A 24,336-nucleotide genomic window follows, 5' to 3' on the forward strand; every position below is an offset into this window, starting at 1 on the left:
ACAATGTCTTCTGGGTAGGTTTCTTCCCTCACTTCAACAAAATTACCAATATTTTGTAGTTCCATTGTCACTTCAGAGTCCACTTGTTCAACTTTTGCAGTAGTTGTGGTATTCCCACAACTCGGCAAGTAATCAGATAATTCAGATGTTTCTTTGCCCATGCTTTTTGATGAATGTCCACTATTCAATATTTCAAGCTTTTTAAAATAAGATGACAAACTGTCTTTTTGCTTAGCTTCGTCTTCTTGCCTTGCCTTCATTTTTTTGCGTTTTTGACTGCCAGACTCATAGTGTCGCTTCATTATTGCTAAAAAACTAACCTTGATTTTAGGCAGATTAAAAATGTCTGAAAGAGCAGGGGCATAGCCACGGGTGAGCCTGGGTGGGCCACAGACCATCCAGTTAGGTTTAATGCAGTTAATCCTGCATTTTTAATCAGGCTCTGTAAAAACAGGATTTTGAATCATTACATACTAGTGACAAATCACGGGCATTGTTGCAAAGTGTGGGAGAGGGGACTATTAGCCCCTTACCGGAACTTAATGGGTCTTTTTGGTTGGCCATTTCTTGAGGAAGCAGGACCCTGGAACGGACAACCCCCCGGGCCAGTGGGGAGAGGCCAATGTGCCAGGTCAGCCTGATTGACAGGGTAGACAGGCCAGTGAGGAAGCCAGGATGGTGAGCCCTCTCCCCCATATGAGCTGGAGCTGCCTGTTTATGCCTGGGCAGAGAGCTGGGCCAAGCTAAGGACAAAGCAGCCAGTGGCTGGGAGGCCAGAGAAGCCAGCCCAGGGAGCTGAGTTGAGCAGAGTGGGGCTGGGGATAGAGCCGTCTGGAGCTGATTGCAGGAGGCCAGAGAAGCAGCCCAGGGAGCTGAGCTGACCCACAGCAGAAGGGCCCGAGGAGTGTCCCAGAGAGCTGAGCAGAGCCGAGCCCAGCCACTCTGAATCAGGGTGGGGCTATGGCTGGAGCCCTCTGGAGCCCGGGCGGTGAGCAGCTGGGGAAAGCAAGGAGGACCCTGAGCAGGGCCCAGTGCAGGGGGACATCACCAGCCAAGAGGCCTCGCAGACCAGACTGGGAGGGGGATCACGACTCCAATAGGGGGGCTGACACTGGGGAGAAGGGCCCTGTCCCCTAGAGCCTCGGGGAGTGCGGCCACCGCCAGAGCAAGTGTCTGACTCTCTGCATCCCTGCGGCGCAGCCAAGGCCTGGGCAGATGGCCTGCAACGTGAGATGAACATCCTCACACCCCAGAGACACTGTGTGTGGTGCCCCCGGGCCAGAGGGCGGCACTGGGCAGGGCCGGATTAACTCTCCTGTGGGCCTGGGGCTATTAGATTTTGTGGGGCCCCCACTCCACACTTGACAAACGGGGGTCTAAAATGCCATCACCCTCCCCCCTGAATTGTGTCTCTCCCCCACCCCCCTCCCTGGCACTGCCCCGTTCACACAGCAGTTCAGTGTCCCCATGCTCTGCCCTCCCTCCGCCACTCCCCTGGGCTGCCCCCTCCACAGGAGCCCCATGTCCGCCCCCTGCTCAGGTCACAGGGGATCCCTCGGGCTTTCCCCGGTGCTGTTGTGTTGTCACTGCCCTGCAGAGCTGTTCCATCCATGCCTGCCCTGCGTTACCAGTGCTCCAGGCAGGCCCTGGCCAGCGCGTCCCGTGCGCAGCCAGCAGGGACTGGCAGTAGCTGCTCAGCAGCCCAGGCAGGTGCCAGGCCAGGCACCACAGGGCTGCTCCTGCCCAGGGGCTCAGCCCCGAGCTGGACGAGTGGCTGCAGCTGCCCACTGCAGGTCCAGGCAAGGAAGGTTCCGTAACCGGCTGCCCCGCACGCCACGAGTGGGATCGGTAGCCAGAGTCGTCCCGAGGGAGGTGCAGGGCCCAGGGGCAAATCCACTAGGCTTGCGCTCTTGGAGATGTGAAGCGCGGGGCCCAGTGGCACCCGGGGGGCCACTACTTACATTTGTGCCCTCTCCCTGTTGGCGGCAGCGCCCTGCGGGGGCGGGAGGGTTCTGCGGCCCATTTCCCGCTCTCCCTCACTCTGCCTCCCCACCACTGTGGGGGAGGTGGGACCCCAGGGAGTGGGAGTGACAGGGGCAGATAGCCCTGAGCTCCTCGGCAGCTGGGGGCGGGTGTGACAGGCTTTGCCCCAGTGCCCTGCCTTTGCCTGGCCCCTGCATGGTTGGGGTCCCCGCAGCTCCCTCGCTGTGCCCAGCATGGGGGTGGAGGGGTCTGGAGGAGCTTGCTCCCTCGGCAGCAGGAGCTCTCGGCCACTGGCAGGCTGGGGTTGGTGTGGCTGCCTTAAAACCCAGCAGCCCCTGGCTGCCTGCATCAGTGGGAGGCAACTCCTCCTCCAAGGGCCTGGCCCATGCCCCCTCCAGGCCAGCACCCACTGTACCCCCCATACGTCACTAGTAGGGTGCCCTGAAAATTGTGGGGCCTGGAGCAGTCACCCCAATTCGCCCCCCCTCCCCCAGGGTGGCCTTGCTGCCGGTGGCCAGTGCCAGGCTCCCCTCTCTACCCACGGGTCCCCCCTTAGCCTGAGGCCCTGGGCTGCAGCCCCTAAAGCCCCTGCATTAATCTGGCCTTGGTGTTGGGTGTTTTCCTTTAACCTTTCTCCTCTTTTCTTATTTTTTTATTTGATTTTTGATTGCTGTTTGTTTAATAAATTGTATTGCTTTGAACTATATGGGTCAGGGAAGCGCCCAGTGCAGAGTTAGTACCCCGGAGTGGGGACACCCTAGCCCTTGCCCTAGGTGATTACAAGAAGATTGGGAGTTGAGCCCCCCAGGAATCTGGGGCCCAGCCTTGTCGGGGTTACAGGGACTCCGCCACACAGAAGAGCGGGAAGGGAGCCCTCAAGGTCAGGCAGGCCTCTGGGTAAAGGGAGTGGGAGCAAGGACTCAGATCCTTTTGCTAACCAATTCCACCGAGGTAGTATATGAGCCGGGATAATTCCCCACAATAGTGGGCCTATTCCCCCTCTTACACTTAGTTGCTGTTATGCTATTGCCGAGAGAGTGAAAAAATGGCGATGCAAATTCTTTGCTAGACTACTTCAAAAAACCATGTTTCACAGTTTGCAGAATAAGTTCGCACAATGCAGAAAGCCTGGACCGCTTCGCGACCTACAACACTTATTAAGTTCAGTCATTTGTCAGATTTCTCCTGAATTTTGGGGCCCCATCATTGGGGGCCCCGTGCCACCGCACTGTTTGTTTCATGGTAAATCCACCACTGGGTCAACTCCTAATACTGTTACAAAAAGATGTGATACAAAGAAATAAATCTGTGGCAAGGTTAACACATACGGTATGTATAACATTTTTAGTTTGATTTAAAAAACTGCCCTATTCTTTCATCCAAGTCAACTAAGAATAGTACACTACAATGGAAAAATGATTCTTCACAATACAAAGTCCTTCTAAAATATAAAAACAAGGAGCAACATATAGACTAGCTCAGTAACTTGATTCATAGCCTGAATTTCTGAGCTAAGTTAAGTGCTATTATTTACATTTGCTGATAATTCCTGCTCCTACAGCCCAATCAACCAAGAATGCACCTCTACCTACATTAATTACACAGATTGTATAAGACAGTTCTAGAATAGTATTCGTGAATCAATTGCTTTACTAGGCAACATCACTTTGTCATTACAAACATCTCAGTGAAACAAGCCATTAGTTCAAACCATATTCATCATAGTAGCATGAGACAGTGTACAGACTCATCACTCATTTCTCTCTTCTCTGTCGGCTGGTAAGTTTATGATCTCACTGGGCAGTCTTTAGTTCTCCTGTTTTTGTTACCATTTACTTTTCTTTTTAATCGTTCACAGCTTTGACATCCCTTTGACAACTTGTCTTTGATGGGACAGCCCAGAAGCTGATGCCGGATATTTTGAGGACGCAATTTACAAGCAGGATGTGGAGAATCATCAGGAAGGACAAAATGAGCAACACTGAAATAATCAAATGAGAGAACTACATATAGGTAGAAAATGTAACCTTAGAAAAGAGGGGGTGCTGGGAGGGACATACATGAAAAGAGACATGCCCAAAGGGTAATATAATCAACTGGCAAAGATCACATTAGAAGATCAAAACAGTGTGGAAGATATTCCGGCTGAAGAGTGATGATAGAGACTGCATGATCTGAAAAAGTGAAAGGATTAAACCTGTGGCATCTATGATCGGTATCATTATTACAAAAATGACTAGCCTTGAGTAGTTAGAACACTACGTGCCATCAAAAGCACTGAGTGAAATTCATGAGAGACAGATACACTCTGTTCCTGGTTAAAAATATGAGAGTTTTTTTTTTTTTTTTTTTTTTAAAGGGAAAAATTATCTCTGCCTACAGTTCTGGAGCCTTAAAATTCCAGCTGCTCTGCAGGAAGGGATGGTCTCTTTTACAGACACTCAGTATTATTCAGTGGAATTTACCCAGCATGGTAGAAGGAAATTTAAGGTTCCAAGATTGTACAGAGGAGCACTGCGAAATTCAAGGCCCCATGGCCCAGTGCTCCATCTCAGTCCATGTCACTTTGTATTCTGCTTTTATGGGACAGAGAATACAAAGTACAAAGGTGGAGATGTGTGTATCTGACAGAGGAGGGATGGTTTTCCAAGCCTAACACATAAAACAATATTAGACACAAAATATAGTCACAATTTGGAGAAATTGTACAGGTTAAGTACAAGGGAAAAGACATAATGAAAGGAGACAACTTTAATAATGTGATATATGTGCAGTATGAAACACTGCCACTAGTTGTACTTCAGTATTAGACTAATTAAACATTAATCATTCATTTTAGAACCAGAGTTATTTAAATGAATAGTCACCTATGTAGAAACAGGCCAGAAGTTTTCTCTGCACCGACAAGGAGTGGAGGGGCTCAAAGAACCAGGAAATGGGTGCCAGGGTCTTGAACCCCACAGAAGGAGTGGAGTAGTAGCTATGTATGTGTCATGCTCTTCATTCTGTCCAAAGCCCATGAACTATCTGCATGAACACTGTACGTTTACACCCCAGTGGGTTACGACAGACATATCCAGCAAGCACATGCGTTAAAGTCATTTCTAAGCTGAAATCCACATGAGAGTTAATGTCAGTCACTGTGGGCCAGATTTTGCCACCCTTACTTATGTTGAGCAGTACTGCTGAAATCAAAAGGGTAGAATGTAGCTTTACATGAGGGAGGCACCAGACCTATTAGTCATCTGCTTTCCTTCTTAAAATGGGGACCAACACCAATAGTTAATGAACTGTTGGACTAGAATGAATATTCTCCACCAAATCAGAGGAAGTTTCAGGGCCTCTGTCCTAGAGACGAGTCTCCTTTACTCAGACAGAGATGAGTGCAGCATGTTCTTTTTTCTCATGCAGTTTAATGTGTCTCAAGACAATGGAAATCAGAAAAGTCTGCAAAGATTTATGAATGGATTTCAGAAGGCTCATGGGATGCTGCCAATGATGAACTAGTTTGTAGACTGGGAAATAACAAGACTTTTTAAAACATGGGAATCCTTGGCTAGCTACATTAATGTAAAATAAACTATTATTTTCACTGTGCTCCCCATGAACCCAACCGTGCAATCAGATCTGTGAGGGTTGATCCTTGTGCCTGCTCAGACCCCATTTCAGGACTGGGGTCTATGCTTATAAAAATCAAAGTCCTGCTACATATAGCAGCAATTTCCAATACTCCTTTGCATACTTATTTCAATAAATAAATATTTTCTTTTTTTTAAATTGCTACCAGATACCAAATTTGTTTCACAGATATCTTGTCCTTCCTCTCCCCAACATTTGTTTGTTCTCTCATCATATTCCAACACTGTAAGCTCTTTGGGGTAGGGGCTATCTTTTTATTGTGTGTGTGTGTACCACAATTGGGCCCTGGTCTCTGATTGGAGCCCCTATGTGCTACTGCAAAACAAAAACAAAACTACCACCATTCTGGATTTAAATTCAGCCTATCAGCATATTGCAATAACCATTGTTCACATTCAAATCGTGTAATCCATGTTAATCATGTAACTCCAATCTAGTTTAGAAATATAATATTATTAAAACAAAACAGCTATGATTTTTTACTTTCTCTGAGGCAGTAATGTTGGACAAGGGAGAGTAAAGCCACTCTATGCAATGAAAAATCACCTGGAATGGCTGTCATTTAAATATAGAAGGTAAAATTCTGCAGTCAATACTCAGGCAAAATTCCTAATGAAGTCAATGGAACTTTTGTCTGAATAAGGACTGCAAAACTTGGCTAGTGGTGAGATGGCTAATACATATATTAATTTCATAATTTTAAAGACTTGAAACAGACTTTTAAAAAAAAAATCAAAAACCCAAAAACAAAAAAGGGTTACATTTCTGATCTTTTTATCTTAACACAATGCACTAAAATCTTATTTAGAAGACGATTTTTCCTTTGAGACTTTTTCCCAGTTTATAACAAGACATAGTAACATTCACTACTGCTTCAGTCACTAGTCACGCTATTTTATTGTACATCATTTACTGGGTCACAATGATCATATCCTTCTTTTGACCCCAAACCTTGGACAATCCCACAGACTGTTAAAATACTTACAGTAAAAGCATCCATTTAATCTTGCTACTAGAGCAAAACAGTGCACTCTATCAGGAATGAAAAACTGGTTCACTGAGACTGACTGAGGCTCACTTGACATAGGAATGAACCCACTGAGTATGGAAGGTAAAGACAAAGGGTGTTAAAATAGGAGTGAAATGTTGCAAGGAGCGTTTCCCCTTAATGAATTACTGGGAGATTTGTTGCAGGCCAGCCGGGGTAAGTCTTTCAGCATGTGTATCCAGAAGTGTCATGGACTTGCTGCACTATATCGTTGCTGCCCTTTCCATGAACTGGGCAGTTTCCTTTCACCAGTTTATTTTCACTTCTATTCTGGCAGCTGTCTACAGCAGTAGACATTTATCTTAAATAATTTGCTACTTGTTTGAGAATTCATGCCAGTGGAAAAAAAAGGGGGGGAAAATAGCCATTCTTGGTGCACCATGTCATAACAAACTAAAAAGAAAATTCAATAAGGATAGAAGAGATTTTCCACAGGTTTTTTCTCCACCCACCAAGCCAGGCAAATATAATTTCAGATTGGATCTGATATATACAGGTACCTCATTTTTATAAGAAAATGAGGCAGAATTTGATAGGTTTTTCTTTGCAGTGATTTTAATCAGTGATATTTAGGCACATAAAAATGGGACGTTGTTTACTTTCACCTAAACTTTGCAAAGGCATTTTGGCTTTTTGCAGAAAGAAACAATCCGTGATTAGTATCTTTTTAATCATCCTATTATTTCATACAATAATGAGGCATAGTCTATGATTCATAGGTGTATATTGTTACATTCAGCAATCATTTTTGAGATCAGACACATATTGGAACACAAATATAGGACAACAGAAATAAAAAAGATAAGAGGAAAGTTTAATTGAGATATTTTTGTTGCATTATCTGGTATAATGCCTTCATTTCAGTAGTGTGAAAAATTATATCTGCATTATGGAACTTATATAGTTTGTAAAATGCTTTGGGAGGAAAGATGCAATGTCACTGGCAGGTGTTACTATTTTATTTTACAATGATTTCAGTGATTCAAAGCATTGCTGAAGCACTAAAAAGACAAAGGTAAATATTTCCATTTCCCACTGGCCAAAATTACTGAACCCTGGCACGAGTTCGTTGATCCTTTGCTGGCCTTGTTAGGTCTTTAATAAAAGAGTAGAAAGTTACCAAACAGGAGCAAAAGCAGAATGGGAAGGAGTGAAAGTAGAATTGAGTTCATGTACTAGACATGAAACCCAAGGGAGCAACGGGTACTCCAAGCACTGGTTGTTACGAATGATTTGATGGAAGACTGGTTGAAACACTCCCCTGGACTTTTATACAAATTCTGTGAAGTTAAACGTTCATTGCAGCAGGTGAAATCAGACGAGTCTCACTGACTCTCATCTCCTATAGTGTGAATGCATTTGTTTACACTGATTTGCATATTGTAGTCCCACAATTAAATGAGCACATGGAAATAATTCAATAATTAGAACAGTTCATCTTTCCAGATTAAAAACTAGCACGAAAACTAACTGTGCTACAGCTGCACAGCTAACACTTAGTGCTTAAATTACACATGCTCTACATTTACAAAATACACATTATTCCTATTCCACTACCTCAGAACGAAAATGACTAATCGTTTTAAATTAAGGGGGAAAAATCATAAAACGGATTGGAAAACAAAAATTTTCTTTTTGCCCTAAAGTTTGGTCAACTGCTACTGACATTCTCCAGACTAGACGAGCAAACTACAACATTCAATGTGATGTTCTCCAAGCCAATCATTCAAACTGATAATATTAAAACAAGGGACCTAGAGGAACATTTGTGGAGTTGGGCCACAAATGTCGAAGCTCAGATAAGAGTTATGCATATCATCGGAATGTGCTGTACTAGTTATGCTGCCAAGGTAAAATTTTCAAGAACGCCTATGTCTCATTTTCAAAAGCACCTAAATCAGAAGTTTTTGAAAATGTTACTCTCAATGTTTAAACCTAAATTGTGGAGAGCAGATTATTGATCCTCCCTCTGTACTTCACATCCCAGAGCAGGTAGGAAGCAAGGCAGGTGTGGACATGATGATGGGCAGTTGGTATTAGTGATGGAGCAAAACCAGAACCTCAAATCCAAGGTTCTGATCCAGCAAAGCACTTAAGCGTGTATTTAATGTTAAACATATGAGTCATCCCACTGAAGTCAGCTACCAACCCCACCCACAGCTTTGATTTCAGGTCAGAATCAAAGACAGAAGGAGATTATTTCCCAGTTCTAATTCGGATGCAGATAAAATTTCATGAGAACTAGAGTTTTCATGATGCTTCAGCTTTAAAGTGTGGAAATTTTACAGCAACAGTTAATCTTGAGATGATTCCCCTATTTTAGGCCAAAATCTTACAAACTTCTGGTGTCATCTAATCTGAATTTTAGCTTCAATTTAGCCTTGAACCTGGATCTTATCTAAACATATCCTACATCTAAACACTGCCTCTTTGGTCCATCTCTACATAGAAAAAAGAGGAGGATTAGACCAACTATGTTCCATACCTTAACGCTCTTGCTTAGCTAAAAACATCCATGTTAAAGATACTAGAGTGGTGCTTGGAGGCTGCTATTCATATTCAGTTTGGATTTTGAAAAATATTTTCTAATAGATGGCTCCCATTAACTCAGAAGCTATGCAAGGTGTCGCTTACAAAAACGTTACGTCTTGGGCATCCAGTAACTGGCTGGCATGTAATCAAAACTCTAGAAGTTTTGTTTCCACAGAACTTTAGGAAATGTCTGCCTCTCCCAACATCATTCACTTCCCTCCCCCACTAAAAACAGCCATTAAACTTTTCACTATCCTTTATCTTTTTCTACTTGAAGCAAATGCACGTTCGGCTTGCAGGTTCTGGCCTTGATGATCTGGGTTTGGATGGGAATCAATAAAAATTATTTGGATTAAAGTAGTTCCTAGCAACCACAATCAAGGATCAGGTCTCTTTGTGCTAGGTGCTGTACAAATATGTAGTAAATCAAACAATCATTGTCACAGAGAGTTTTCTCTTATTTGTTTTTTACTAGGAAGTTCAGGGAACTCTGGAGCACTAGTTAGGTCTTTAACTCATTTCTAAGGCCTTTGGGGACCCATTAAAGGTTTTAAATATAATTTTGTGGAAATCATTTTGTTAAAGGGTAAAGCTAACAGTCACCAAAATGGCTGCTATGGCAGTGCAATAATTAATATACATTGGGGCAGTATATTATTCAGACCGTAGGTTTATTCTGAGTTTTAAAAAATGCTTTCAAATATATAAAACCAATAATTATTGATAACATTACCCAGTAATAGATTCATCACTTGATGACAATATATCTTAATAAAGTGGAAAGGGATGGAGTTAAATGATCATTTTACTCTAAATTCCAGATAACTGCATTTCAGGGATATAAATTCACGCATTTAACATTGCATTCCACATGTTTTTGGCTCTATACACTTTACCCAAATGAAAGGTAACTGGATAATCTGAAATAGCAGTTCTTAATTATGCAACTGATAAGCTTTTCAACTTTTTAACAGGAGTATTTAAACAAAAAACCAAACATATAGAACTGACAAAAATAAATCATATACTTGGGCAGCAACTACCAGTATGTGTCATTACTAAGTGATAAGCTACTGTTACAAAGCAAAACACACAAGACAACATAGTGAATATATATAAAGTAATATTTCCAGAAGCTAATCAAGTGCACCATACTTATTCATAGACATGAGGCCACCTCGAATGAAAACTGAAATCTCTCCATCATTGCCGTGTGCCATATTTAATGGGTGCAATCTCTCTCTCCTTGGCTCCCAGAAAAAAAAATTCATGGTATGCTCACAGTTTGAATACTGCATGCGATTCTGGTTGCCCCATCTCAAGAAGATATATTAGAATTGAAAAAGGTACAGAGAAGGGTATGGAACAGCTTCCGTATTACAGAGATTAAAAAGACTTTGACTATTCAGCTTAGAAAAGAGATGATTGAGGGGGAATATGATAGTGGTCTATAAAATCACGAATGGTGTGAAGAAAGTAAATAAGGAAGCATTATTTACCCCTTCACATTACACAAGAACCAGCGATCACCCAATGAAATTAATAGGCAGCAGGTTTAAAACAAACATAAGCAAGGACTTCACGTAATGCACAAGCAACCAGTGGAACTCATTGCCAGGGGATGTTGTGAAGGTCAAAAGTATAACTGGGTTTAAAAAAGAAGTAGATACATTCATGGAGAATAGGTCCATCGATGGCTTTTAGCCACGGTGGTCAGGGATGTAACCACATGCTCCGGGTGTCCCTAAACCTCTGACTGCTAGAGGCTGGGACTGGTTGAAAGGGGATGGATCAGTTGAAATTGCCCTGGTCTGTTCATTCCCTCTGAAGCATCTGGCACTATCCAGTGTCGAAGCACAGGATACTGAGCTAGATGGACCATTTTGGGCTGACCCAGCAAGGCCAGTCTTGTGTTCTAAAAATAACCAGCAGGCAAGAGTAGCACAGAGCTGACTCCCTCTCCTGTCACAGCCCCTCCACATTTAGCATTTGCTAACTTTTTCAGCTGTTGAAATCTGTTTGTGTTAGCTTGTATTTAAATGTCATTCACATAGTGTTGATAAGCAAAGCACCTCAAAACTCGATCATGAAATGTAAGAAGCCACCATAATAAATAGGATGCCACAACTTATTAAGCAGCAATTCAAAAATACATTATTTGGATTGAAACCCCTGAAAATTGGCTGAACTTCCATGTTAAACTTCAGTTAAAACAACGGCCACCTAGAAAGGACAATCTAAATTGTATAGTCTCAAAGGTTAACTCTTCTGAGATGAATAAAGAGCACTGTGGAACATATATCTTCAAGAGTGCTTTTGAATAGATGGTGCCTGCCAGTTCAACACTTTAAAGGTCAGCAACAGAATTTTACTTTGAACATGGTATTCCACAGATGATCTGTTTAGCCAGACCAAAAGTGGTGTGACATGGTCACACTTATGTGCTTTCAAAACTAGAGGAGTATCTGCATTTTAAATAACCTGCAAAGGACCAGATAATGTTCCATCAGGAAGTCCTATTAGCATTGCGACACATAAAGGCCAAAGTGAGGAGAATTTTGTCAATATTGTTGTAGACATAAAAATAAATTGACCCTACTGACATGTGAGGTGACCAAAAAAAGGCTGTTACCAAGGAACTTGCATTTTGTGCAAGAGAAAATAGGAAATAAAAGGAAACTTGAATATCTAGCAAAATTTGTGGAGACAGTTTCTATGGGTCAGATTCTGCTCTCTTCCATCTGAATTCAGCCCTATCACTCTCCTGGTAAGATGACACATTGTTCTTTGCAAAGAAAACATACTATGGTCACGTTTATTTTAGGCAGAGCTGGTAGTGACACCTTGAGTTGAGGTTGTTGCTGAAAACAGGGTCTTATAATGGGAAATGCTAAACTGTGTGTTATATGCAGACAGTATGAATCAAAGATGGAGCGGAGACTTTAAATCTCAGGGGGGTGTGCACAAGAGGGGAGAGGGGGGCAAGCAGGGGCATAGACATCCCTCCCCAGTAATCGGCAGGGAGTGCACAAAGCTCCTGTGGCCCCCAACAGGGGCACAGAACATGTCGTCCCCCCCACAAAACCACTGAAATTCAAATTCCTGCGCCTGCCTACAAGTCTCAGAATCCAAAAGCAATATATCCAAATTAAATGAAACAGCATCAAAACTACACTATGTGACAACAATATGAGTCTATCCTCTCCCACAGAAGCCAAAACATCCATGAAAGGTTTGGCTCTACTGCATTCATCACTTCTGGATTTCTTTCCCATCATGTTTTCCCTCCCATAACAGAACCTGTGCAAACAGATTGTGATACCCCCATTGACTGAGCAGGCGAGAGAGACAAAGCCAAAAACCAAAAAGCTGTTACATGGTTTATTTACTTAGAAAAACATGTTTTCCCTGTAATCTGAGCAAGGCTGGATAACTACATGCTGGGAATAAAGAACTCAAACTCTGTGTTTTTAATTTTTTGAACAGAGTTAAACCTTTGAAAGATGCTGTATGGTCTAGTCACAGTTGGAGGAAAGGAATAGGAGCCATTGGGACCCTGGGTTCTAGTACAAATTCACAGGACTGACTTGCGGTCTGATTTTGGCCAAGTCCCTTGACCTGCTTGTGCCTCAATCAGTCCAGCTGGAAAACTGGGTATGAAATCAGGAACCATTCCTGACAACTAGATTATGCATCTAAAAGGAGCTCCTTGATAAATCAAATACCACACAAATGTGTTTTCTATATGGGAGTTGCCTTCTTACAGTTGTCTGACCTGGAACAGAATTTAAAAGTCTGCGACTTGTAATGTTCTGATGCAAGTGGTGAGGGAAAGAAGGAAGATATGAGATAAGCCAGGAGGCAAAATGTGGAGAGAAATAAATGAATACAGTCAGTATCTGGTGGTAGCACAGGTGAACAAAGAAGTTAGGAAGTAAGGGAGAGTGGGTCTCAGTTGGGAGAGGTCACTTACACAACCCTTCTGGTGGAAGGGTGAGCAGATATTTCCAAGTAAAAATTACAGATGAAAGAACCTCAAAAGGTTTGGCTAGGTTAGATTAGATTAGGTTAGAAAAGCCCACCAACAGCCGGGATGCATCCATCCTCCTTCTCAACCCAATCATCTAGGTAAATCTCACTCAGTCAATTCCCTGCCCTTGCAGGGGCCTCGGGCATTGGTGCACCTCAGTTCCTCCTATTTTATGTCTGTGGAATACAATAGCTTAGTGTCCTGTGTGTGGGCAGCCATGCTTTGGTCTCAGTTCAGTTGCTGGGTTTGGTGTGCAGGTGGCTGGGTGGTGCTGATGGCTTGTGATAGTATGGAAAGTCAGACTAGATGATCTGCTGGTCCCTTCTGCCCTTAAACTCTAGGATTCCATGAACCAGATTCTTCTCCAATTCTTGACCCCCCTTCTTCCCATCCTACTTGCCTTCATCCAAGTATAATCATCTCTGTTTTCCCCACACGTCTTTCCTCCCCAATATCTGGCTCCTTTTCTCGAAACTTCCATAGGCTAGCCCAAGCTGTAATGATATTTGCATAAGGATGCACACTGGGGTCTCACTAAGGGCCCTGTTTTACAAGGTTCTGTGAAAACCCTCAACTCCAGGGAAGCCAACAAGAGTTAAGGGCGTTCAGTACCTCTCAGAAGGCACTCAGCACCTCACAGAGTCAGAGCCTGCGTCTGGTACAGTCTCTGCTAGGTCCAAGCAAGTGGGTTCTCTTCAGCAAGTAATGACAATGAGCCAGATTCTGGCCCTCACTATAGCTCCTTTATGCTGCTCAGATACCTTAAAGGAGTTAGAATGACTCCCTGGTGAATTCCACCAGCATATGGCTGATGTAGGCAGTCCTATGCCACCTTCCTGCACAGCCCTCTGTGCAGGGGCAAGGAAGTGTGTGTTGAGGGCAAGACTGGGAGTGGTAGGAGCACTCTCTACTCCAGCTATCGTGGACTACAGAGGAGCCCATAAGCAACCATGCAAGACTGCTCCAAATTATGTCAGATACACAGATTAAGGAGGTACAAAAGGTGACTATAGCCACCTTTGGTCCCCCACCTCCCTCGGGCACTGCCATCTGCATCTTTGGCACATCAAATAAAGAATAAGTCATTCCCTAAAGATGTGGTGCCTTTAATACAGACAGCCCCTATATTACAGTGTTGCTGAAGTAGCACTGGGATTTTTAAATGATATTTAAGTAATGCTAAAGCAGCACCAAATCTGAGGAGGCAAGGGAAGGTTGCTAGCAAAAATACCTGAATTTAGAGAAAATCAATACCTTCTGTGAGTACATAGTCCCTAAATAGTAACAGCAACAGAAACAAAGCAAGGTGTTATCTATGTGACTTAGGGAGAAGTGGGGATAATTCATAAAGCTGGTTTTTGGTGGTGTTTTTTGTAAGAGCATCATCCAGATTCACCAGCTTCATGAGAAAAACAACCGGCAAAAAAGGGCAGAAGCAAATGAGGTAAAACATGGACTGAACAAGAAGTCAGTGACAGTAGGAAAATGAACTATGTGGAACAGTGAGTATCTGAGGGACATCTATCCACAGACTTCCCAGTGAGTAATTTAAAGAAGGGGAAGACATTTCCTTGGACAGACATTATAGAGCCAAAATAAATTGAGGAACAAGAATAGAGCTATCCAAGTTATGATTGAAACATAACATTGAAAAAGGGAGAACACTAATGCAATTGACCAGAAGAGCAGCTGTGAGAGAACTAGCAGAGCTTATTCAAATCATTAAAAAGCAAACACAAGTAAAACTTGAATGTTAAGAATTTGTATCCAAATCCCATTGCTTAACTGGCAACAAGGTAGCTGTTCTGTTTTTTAAAAGAAAAATATCCTTAGCAATACATCCGACCAACAACAGTAAAACATATTCATGGACAAGATTAACATTGGTCTAAATAAGTTACTTTTTATATGATTCTAAATAAAATCTTTGAAAGAAAATTCAAGTTAAAAACCAGGTAAGTCTGAGATCTGCGTTTAAAGGTTAACACTGAAGAAAATTCACCCATCAAATGTCATTTGATCTTCATTATAAACATCCCGATATGAAGCATTTTCAACAAAATTCATATTCCCAACCTCTACAGTAAGATCCTCAGGGTATTTTACTGAAACAAAGTATTACTATAAGCAAGTGAATACTGGGAGAAGATGTGCATCTAATAAGGGGGTATGTCAAAATTTCCAGTGGAACTTGGACTCCCATGAAATATATCTCTATCAGCTACAGTGGATAGCACCCACTGACAAAGTGAAACATGCAAATGCACACAAACACTGTTAGCAATACATTTCTTATCAGGAACAACTGTTAAATAAAACTGGCTGTGATGGAAGTCTACCCTAGTGGGTTCTTGGACAGTGCCACTTACATTACAGAGATAAAGCCCCAGAGTTTTTACCTTAGGAGAAACAGCTCCCTGGGGTTGGTTTGAATCAAGGAGAAGACAGCAATTCTGTAGGAAGCCATCTTGGAATCAAGTAAATGAGGCTGTGAGTGTCACTGATTTATAACCTCACAAAGCGCCACCTGGTGGCAGAAATGAAGCACTGCAATTTCCGAGGAACCTGTGGAAACAAAAATACTGTTTGTTCATTGTTACTTTCGCACCCTGTCATTTGCCTGTAGTTTTTCATTTTAATATGGGTAGTTGGTAGTTCCTGATTTCCCGCTGGCCAGAGGAAGCTAAAGTGGTAGGTTATTGTAATGGCTAAAAACAAAAACACATTTAAGAAAGAAAGTAAATAACTAAACTATGAGGCAAAAACAGCGCAGAAAGGAGGGCAGGAGGCAGCTAGTTGGCTGAAGCAAAAGCGTGGTGGAGCTGAAAGCTTACACAAGATACAGTAGTTAGGTTCAGGACTCAGTTCAATCTAATGCGCTGCTCCTCAAACAAAGATAGATCTACTGAAGAAAATTTGGTCCTTAGTAGTCATTAATTTAGATGCTGCAACGTGAATTTATTCAAAATGATTCTATTTAATTTGCTATGGAATTTTAAATTTAAAACATATGATTTTTCCTTCTTGCCCTTGCTGCACTGAAGGCTACAGCCTACTGCTCCCTTGCTACATCCCTAGTGTGGCACAATAACCAGCAAATAGGCAGTTCAGTTTCAGACTTCTGTGTGAGAGGAAATAAAGGTAGTTTGCTATATGTGCACAAAGCCAGTGTCAGCAAATTCTGTAGGATGGGAAGAAGGTCAGGGCTTAGCGGCTCTATAATACCTTCAGAAATGTGAATGTAAAAACCATGCCTTATCCCTAATGCAAATGTCTTCATTGCAGCCCTTTCCTAATAATGCTCTGTATTATACTGGTCAAATTAACTTCAAATATCTATAGGGAGGTTTATTCTATTGTCTATACATGTCCATGAAATTAATCCCCACTTATCTATATACATATCGCTATATCCCTCTATTGTCCAGAATATACCATATTGATTTTAGCAGCAACAGGATTATTGTCTTCTCCTGCCTCACACAATTAATCTGCTGTAAGTGGCCCTCCCTTTGCTAGGAATTTATGAATTGCCAGTCTGCGTCAGAAGCAAGGGCTATCAGTTCAGTACCTGTCGTGGACAGTGGCTAGAACCAGATATTAGAGAGAAAAGGTGGGTGGGGTCATATGTTTTATTGGACCAACTTCTGTCGGTGAGAGAGACATGGGACTGACATGGCTATGACTAGAACCAGATATGCAGAGGAAGAACCCCAGTAGGCAGCTGTGGGGTAATCTGTCTCCAAAATTAGGTCGCATCCTGATGTCTCAGAAATTGGGTTAAGACATGAGGCATGAGATTTAATTACCTTTCCAACATTAATATTAGAATTAACTATTGTAACTAAATAATCTTTTCACCCTTTTTTCCCTTGTGTTTATCATCATTCTACTTACAGTCACCCTTTCAAACCATGCTGCATGAGCAAAGTGCCTTAGTATTTAACCACAGCTGTTTGGCAGTAATGCAACTTAAAAGGCAAACACTTGGCAGGTGTCATCCAGTGCAGTGTTTCCCAAGCTTTTCTCTGCTGTGGGACACCTTAATTATTTTGAGGCAGACCACCATATAGTCACCAAATGAATTCATGAATATTCATGAGCCAATTCAGAACTCTTCAAGTAGTTTTTCAAAAAATTCCACATCACATCTGCTCAGGCCTGACGGCAAACACTGATCTAGTGGGAAAATATCCCAGTGCTGGTTTGAATTTCCCTGATAGTTCCACTGGCTCTATGAAGAAACAGAAATGATCACTATTGTTAGTTTTTACACAAGCTGGCACGGCCCTGCCACTGCTTGGCTTCATTGCTTCTTGGTAGGATGTGATTTATCTTGTTCACTGCTGGCTTTTGGAAGCACTCTCTGTTTCTAGTAGTACTCTATTATTCAAACTCCTCAATGGTCAGAAGACCATGACATTACTTGCTCTCCAGCTATTCTAGAGACTGTAGTCCATGCTCTTTCTTTGGTAGGCATCCATAGCTCTTTTTCAAATTCACTCAGGTTTTGATTCTCTGTCAGTCTCCAGATTATTTAATTAATTGATTGATTTTATTTTCAACAAGAAGAGAGAATGGGGAACCTTTCCTTTAAGTTAACAACTGCATTTTACAAGCAGAAAAACCTAACAGCCTCTGTGGCTATGTAAATAAAGGCTGTTAAATTAGTAACATTAAATTAGTAATGGGTGAATGAGTTTGGAAAAGTATGCACATTTTCCACCCTTCCCCCTCCAAAAAATTGTTTTTGAACATTTTTATTTCAAATCTAAATGGATCCTTTCTGTGAGATCAGAACTAGTTTTCATTTTTTGTTCTTACACCCGTAGACAGTAGAGCCAAAAAGGTCAAAATACTATTGGAAAGGGTGTTCTCTGGTTATGTCCAGTAACATAAAATACCATTAATCTCATAAGGAAGCTTCTGCTTGCATGGTTTCCTGGCAAAGTTTGCAGACTCAAGAGCTTTGTGTACATTTGCAGCCTTTCAGGCACCTATCCATGGGACAGGCAATGGGCTTTTGTGCCTGATACATTCTCAGCACTAGTGAATACATATAATAACAATAATATGATGGAAAAACCTATTTCTTTTGTTATTCTAATATTCATATAAAATGTAAGGAACACTATGTGCTAGCAAATAAAAACATTTCTCCCAAGAACTGTCTCTGTACATGGGAAACAGATTAATCTAACCATTCCAGTGAAGAGGTAGGCAGAGGGAAAAAATGAGTTATCCCTGATGTAATTTTATTGACTGCAATAGTATAAGAGATAAATTTGGCCTGTTATATGAACTTGTAATATATGTGTTGGAGGCCTCCTATACATACTTCTGTGAAGCTTAGTTACACTAAGAGAGTTCTTGGTCACCCAGTTCCTTGAGAGGACTAAGACATGTCATGGGAAGTAGGGGGGGGAGGGATTTAATAAAGTAAGGGCCTCTAGGTAGAAGTTCATTCTCTTGCAGAAGCACACAATGGGCTTTTGTCTCTCTCTTCCCACAACATCTTTGACCCTCAGAGAAATATACATGTTACTGCAGAAAGCAATTAATGCATCCAAATTTCATTTTGTTTATCAACGTTTCAATTGTCTTATTAAACATTCAAACTTTACTACATCTGATGTGTAGCAGCTACCCATCATCTGTTTAGTAGAATTTCACTTTAATACTGAATCACACTGAAAAGTTTTCACCTACTGGTAGATACCACAGTAGATTAAGCAGACCATGAACACATATATTATGCAGGAGATGTTTCATAAGGAAAAACATCCTACTCTCCCAGTCTTCTACTGAACGTGAAAACCAAAAACAAACAACCAAAAACCACCATATTAAGTGAACGTTGTTAGTGCTCCAACCTGGTTTCAACAAAATAATCCCGTGGTGTGGATGGGGAATAACTATTAGTTTAAACCAGTTTTTCTAACTGCTCCCTTGGTCACACCCCCAGGAGGGAGAGAGAAGCAATGTCCTAGGGACACATCCCCCTAGTCAAGTGGAAGGAGAAAGAAATAACCTCTCCTTCCTGACTCTCCTTCTGCAATACCAACCCCGAGGCCAAGGGCACTGCATAGTCACCTCTAGCAGATGTTCAGAATCTCTGTGTTGGACTCCAGGCAAAAGCTGAATGTGCAGTCCTCAGACAGAGTTTAATCATAACATGGGATTTTGGCCCTGTCTATACAAGGTGAAACAGCATTACAAGAAACCATTGCTTGATACATCTTCAGCTTGCAACACTTGTTCAACACCTCAGTGAGATTCTGTGCTGTGTCTCTAAGAGGATCAACAGAGAACTCACAGCCCAGGAGAAGTGTGTGTATGTGTGTTGGGGTGAGGGTGGGGCTGCTTTGTAGCTCTCAGCATAATTTAGACAGCCCGGGGACCTGTCTAAATTACAGGAGGCTGCCTGGAATCTTTGTGGCCTTGTGGCTCTACCTCTGCCAGCAACCCCACCTCAAACATCTCCCGTATTCCAGGATTTGCCAGGGGGTCCGCAGGAGACAACTGCCCTCAGCCAGATAGAGCTTTTAGCACCACTTTGTGCTGTTCTGGCCCACACACATTGGCTGTAAGTGAACCATCATGCCTTGGAACAGGTCTTTAGCGCAGGTATTTCTGGCTGAACCAGTGCAGTGTACAATGGTTTCTACCCAGGGCTGGCAGAAAGCCACGAGCATGAGTTGTACTCTACAAGTTCAACGTCTTCTCCCAGATCCATAATCCCACAGTATAGTGCGTTGCATTTAGAAGTTAGCAGAAAGCTCCTGCTTGCAGTAACAGAACTGGGCATCAAGAGTTGTGTCTTTCAGGAGTTCTGGAATTAAAAAAAAAAGTTGTAAATGGTGCTGTGGGTGGAGGTACCACAAGAGCCCTGTCCTACACAGCAAGACTATGGAGATATAAAACAGCAGACAAGCCATGCAACAACTCATTACATGTAATGAGTATTTCTTCACTAAGCCTTTGAGAGACTCCTCTTGAAAAAAATGCATCTGGGCATTACTGAATCTGTAAAACTGCTGAGGATCTCCACCGTACTTGACATTCTTTCCTTTCCCTTTCCATTAATGTCCACAGAAAACAGGACTCCCTCTTCTCACCTACCGTGTGGATTTTATTTACATCTGGCCCTTATTGATTAATATAGCAAAACTGCTTTGAGCAATTCCATCACTAAAATGGACTGTTTATACCAGTAATGAACAACATGTACGTTGCCAACTCATGACTTTATCACAAATCTCACGTTATTTGGTGTTTTTCTTAAAGCCTCAGCTTCTGAAGTCCTGTGATTATATGAGAATCATAAAGAGTGAGTTTCTAGCCCTCATGGTTGTGAAGAAAAGTTTGAAAACATGAACCCTAAGGGCTCAAAAACCAGAAAGCAAATAAACCCCCCTAAATGTTGTTGGTTTTTTTTAAATCTCCTGATTTTTAGGCCTGATTTTAGGTCCTGGAACTCCAGATGCTGCCACACCCTTGAAGTGGCTTCCATCTCATACAGGGTTTACAGTTTGTTTTAGTGGCTCTCAGCACCCCATCATAAAAATTGTTCCAGCACCACTGCTATCTTATGTTTTTGAGGACTAACCCAAGATTTTTGAATGCTTGGGGTTGACAATCCTGTCATGTACATGTGCTATCTCAAATTCAAGATTTACATAAGGGAAGGAGACACTGCTAACCCGAAGAATTGTCAATACTGCTGGGAGGAGTTTATACATGGCAAAAAGTAGTTGCATTGTACCTAACAAAATCTACTGTCTGTTTGCTTCTGAGGCTGGTAAATTTCTAGATTTTAAAAATAGCATTTTACAAACTGCCTTTGTCTATGCATTTTTATTTATCATTCAGTTAGTAGATGAAAACTGAATCAATATATTTTCATTCCTAATCGCTTTATGCTCCACAGACGCTTGTATAACCCACTCAACTCAAGACTGTATCATGAGATTACATGGATTCAAACTTTAAACAAATACATAAAGCCATGACCCATTTGTTTTGATATTCTGCACTGTTCCAGACAGAGAGAAAAGCCATCACCGAAATTATGAGACAGAAGACTTCACAATTTATTAAGAAGATTAGCTGGGTTTAGCTTGTGCACTAATGATTAGTCACTGAATATGTGTAGGTTTGAAAGCCTAAAAGGTCAGGGATCAAGGAATTATTTGGTTTAATTGTGTTTGTTTTTCCCCCATCTTTTGATATTTTTAAAGGTTTTTTTTTTAAATGAAGTAAAACTTGATGAAAACAGAGCTCCAAGTATATTCAGTACAAAACAACAAGTGCACCTTAAATAGTGTATGTTATTTCACTTTGGGATTATATTTGTAGAACTGCCTGCTGTGAAATGACAAAGTTCATGGTTCATCTGAACTTTTGAACTCAAGTGAGTATTTGACACAGCAAAACAATCTAAATGAACCTAACACAAAGTTTTCATAGTTTAAACCTAGCTTTCAGGCCTTTGTCTGTGGCAATTGGGTAGGAAAGTTCTTTATTGATGTTGTAAAAACTACCAGTTTAATAACAGGCAGAGAGAGTGGGGAAATCAGTGGAAAGAGCACCTTAGCATTTCTGAAATAGTGCTGGTTTGATAGTTCATTGAACTTTACCTGACCCCATTATGAAGGCTTCCCCAGGACAAGTTGTAGCAGGGTTTGTGACAAGACTGAAGCTTCCTATCTTATTTCAAATGCTCCAGGGCTGGGAGTTCACAGATAGTGTCGTTTTTAACAGTGCACATCGAATTCACTGAGCTCCTAGCATTGCAATTCTATTTTCTTATGTTGCTGCGGGATTCTTGTTGTCATTTGAGGGGAAGGGAAGTTTTCACAGAGGGTTGGGGGTGGGTATTGTCCAAAAAGAAATGCATTGTCATCCACATTCCTGACAAATAGTAGAAAGGGATTTTTTTAATAACACCATGTTTAAGATTCTTGTTACAGTTTCTTTCCTTTCCCCAATGCTCAGCTTAGTTGTATGTGAATGTTCACCATAGCTCTGCAGCATGACAAACTGGAACCGTGGTCACTATTCGTCTTCCTACAGCGATTAAAGATTCAACAGTAAAAGCAACACGCCAGTTAGTTTTTCCACTTCTTCCTTATTGTGTCTCTCCCTGTTCAACTCTATGAAAATTCTGCAGCATTACAATGGTTTTTACATTATTATGACCTTACTAGATGTACTTCAATTCAAGTTCATGACCTGTTTCTTACCTCACCAGCAAGTATAGGTGATAAGGATCTTTTATGAGATAAAAAGTGGTGGTCACTTGACATGCAGTGATTCAAATGATTCTAAAAAAAAGTGGACTTTAAAGTATTGCTGATGAAACACTAAAATTGTTTTTATTCATAAGAAGTCAATCATATAGCATACAAATTACTACCCCCAGCTGCTAAGAATGTAATAGTTCACTGTTTCCCTCCACAAACAAAAATGTTTAAAAAATAATCTAATATCACTCTTGGATAGTGAAATAACTGGAATAGAGCTAGGATTATCATCACATTCAGCAGTGATAGTCACTAGTAAAATTAGCATAGTAGCACCACCCCCCAAAGTAGCAAGTCAACTAATGAGAACTGTAGGTTATTTTTTGTTTTATGTAGCTGGAGGGTGATGTTAAGACAATTTGTGGATACTAGAAAATGCTGAAGCAGTTTTAGGCCATAAGGCAGGTTTTTCCCCCTTCTTACTACAGCTGTCAACTTGCTAATGCCAAAGAGCATTTCTATGGCTGCATTTTTAAAAACCTACTTTTTTTTTTACCAGGTTTTGATTCTAAGATCCTCTTTCCCTTCATCTGTGCCCATGAGATTAGAGTTTCTTGCAGGAATAGAGAAAGGAATTTCTCCCTCTGGTGCCTCTTAAATGTCAGCGTAACAGGACCCATTGGAGATATGTTAATGAGATGTGTTGTTCTAGAATGATGGAGCCAGCTACTCGTTATCCTTCGATGATTCCCCCTAAGTGGGTCAGAGTAGCAGGCTCATTGGACAGCCCTGAAAGACACAAGGCAAGTCAGTTGTCCTCTGTAAATTTGGGTACAGAGAGTGTGTTTGCAAGGCCACCAGTTATAGAAAAAATATGGGAAGTATAGAAGCTCACATGGTTGTGCTCAAGAAAGAGACCTTGACTTTGGAATATGAGCATCCTGCCAGGCCTCCCCATTCCTCTCTCTCCCCTCCTCCTCCCCCCCCTCCCCCCGCCCCCGGCACCCCAAAGAAGACCTGCAACCATATGTAAAAAAAAAAAAAAAAAAAGGCAGGGAAGGGGATTATGGACTTGTATAGAGGCCCTGTCAGGTCCTATTGATGGTGACGGAGGGAAGGCAGGGAGGGCACATCCTCAATCAGACATTTACAAGCCATTATAAAGGAAAGGGTTTGATCCAGTTTGTCCATTCTAGTTTACGCTGCATTTACTGAAACAGACTTCGACTCTCAGATGTGCACAAAGCATTAACATGTCTGACCCACCAGGGAATTCCTCACACTATATTAACCAGGCTTTATACTTTCTGGGCCTGCTACCAAAGACTATCACTCCATTTCTTATTCTGTGCATTAACGGGCTGTACAGATGCAGTGCAGAGAGTATTACAAGCCGTTATTTTTAGGCAGGAACTCTAATTTTGAACCCACCGTGAGCTGCAGACACACTTAATGTGAGGTGCAAATCAAGCATATATCTAAATGCTTTATATCTCCAATTAGGAGTCCCAGTGTCTTTTAATATTGTCTTCAGTGGCAGTTGAGGGCACTCTGAGCTTCCCAAGAGTTGCTCAAAGGACAGGGCAGTTAGTTTATGAGACATGGTGCTTTAGGAGCTGGGGTAGCTGACTTCATATTTAGACACTGAATGAAGCCGGTGGGGAGCAGCCTGCAGGTGGGCGCGGCTGTATTTGTGAAACATTACAGCATGGAGAGGCCCTCAGCAAGATGTACCATGAAAATGGCCTCTGACCACTGCCAGGATACCTAATTACCTCTAACAGAGGAGTGGACTTAAAGGAGCACCCCAGATGCTCCTAACCTTCTTATAGACACCCCTTAGGCCTAGGCAACCTAAG

At 41.9% G+C, this 24,336-nt stretch overlaps 1 long non-coding RNA gene across 1 annotated transcript in view; it reads right to left on the bottom strand.

Moving 5' to 3' along the window:
- The window catches only part of LOC137156153 (uncharacterized), a 53,099-nt gene extending 37,372 nt beyond the window's left edge, over positions 1 to 15,727 (bottom strand). Inside the window, exon 1 of the long non-coding RNA XR_010920677.1 lies at positions 15,632 to 15,727. This is a non-coding gene — a long non-coding RNA (uncharacterized lncRNA). The remainder of the gene's footprint in view (positions 1 to 15,631) is intronic.
- Between the last annotated feature and the right edge of the window lie 8,609 nt (positions 15,728 to 24,336).

The sequence above is a fragment of the Emydura macquarii genome, unplaced genomic scaffold (assembly GCF_026122565.2).
Source record: "Emydura macquarii macquarii isolate MOO-44397 ecotype Brisbane River unplaced genomic scaffold, CSIRO-AGI_Emac_v2 contig_1390, whole genome shotgun sequence".
NCBI lineage: Eukaryota > Metazoa > Chordata > Testudines > Chelidae > Emydura > Emydura macquarii.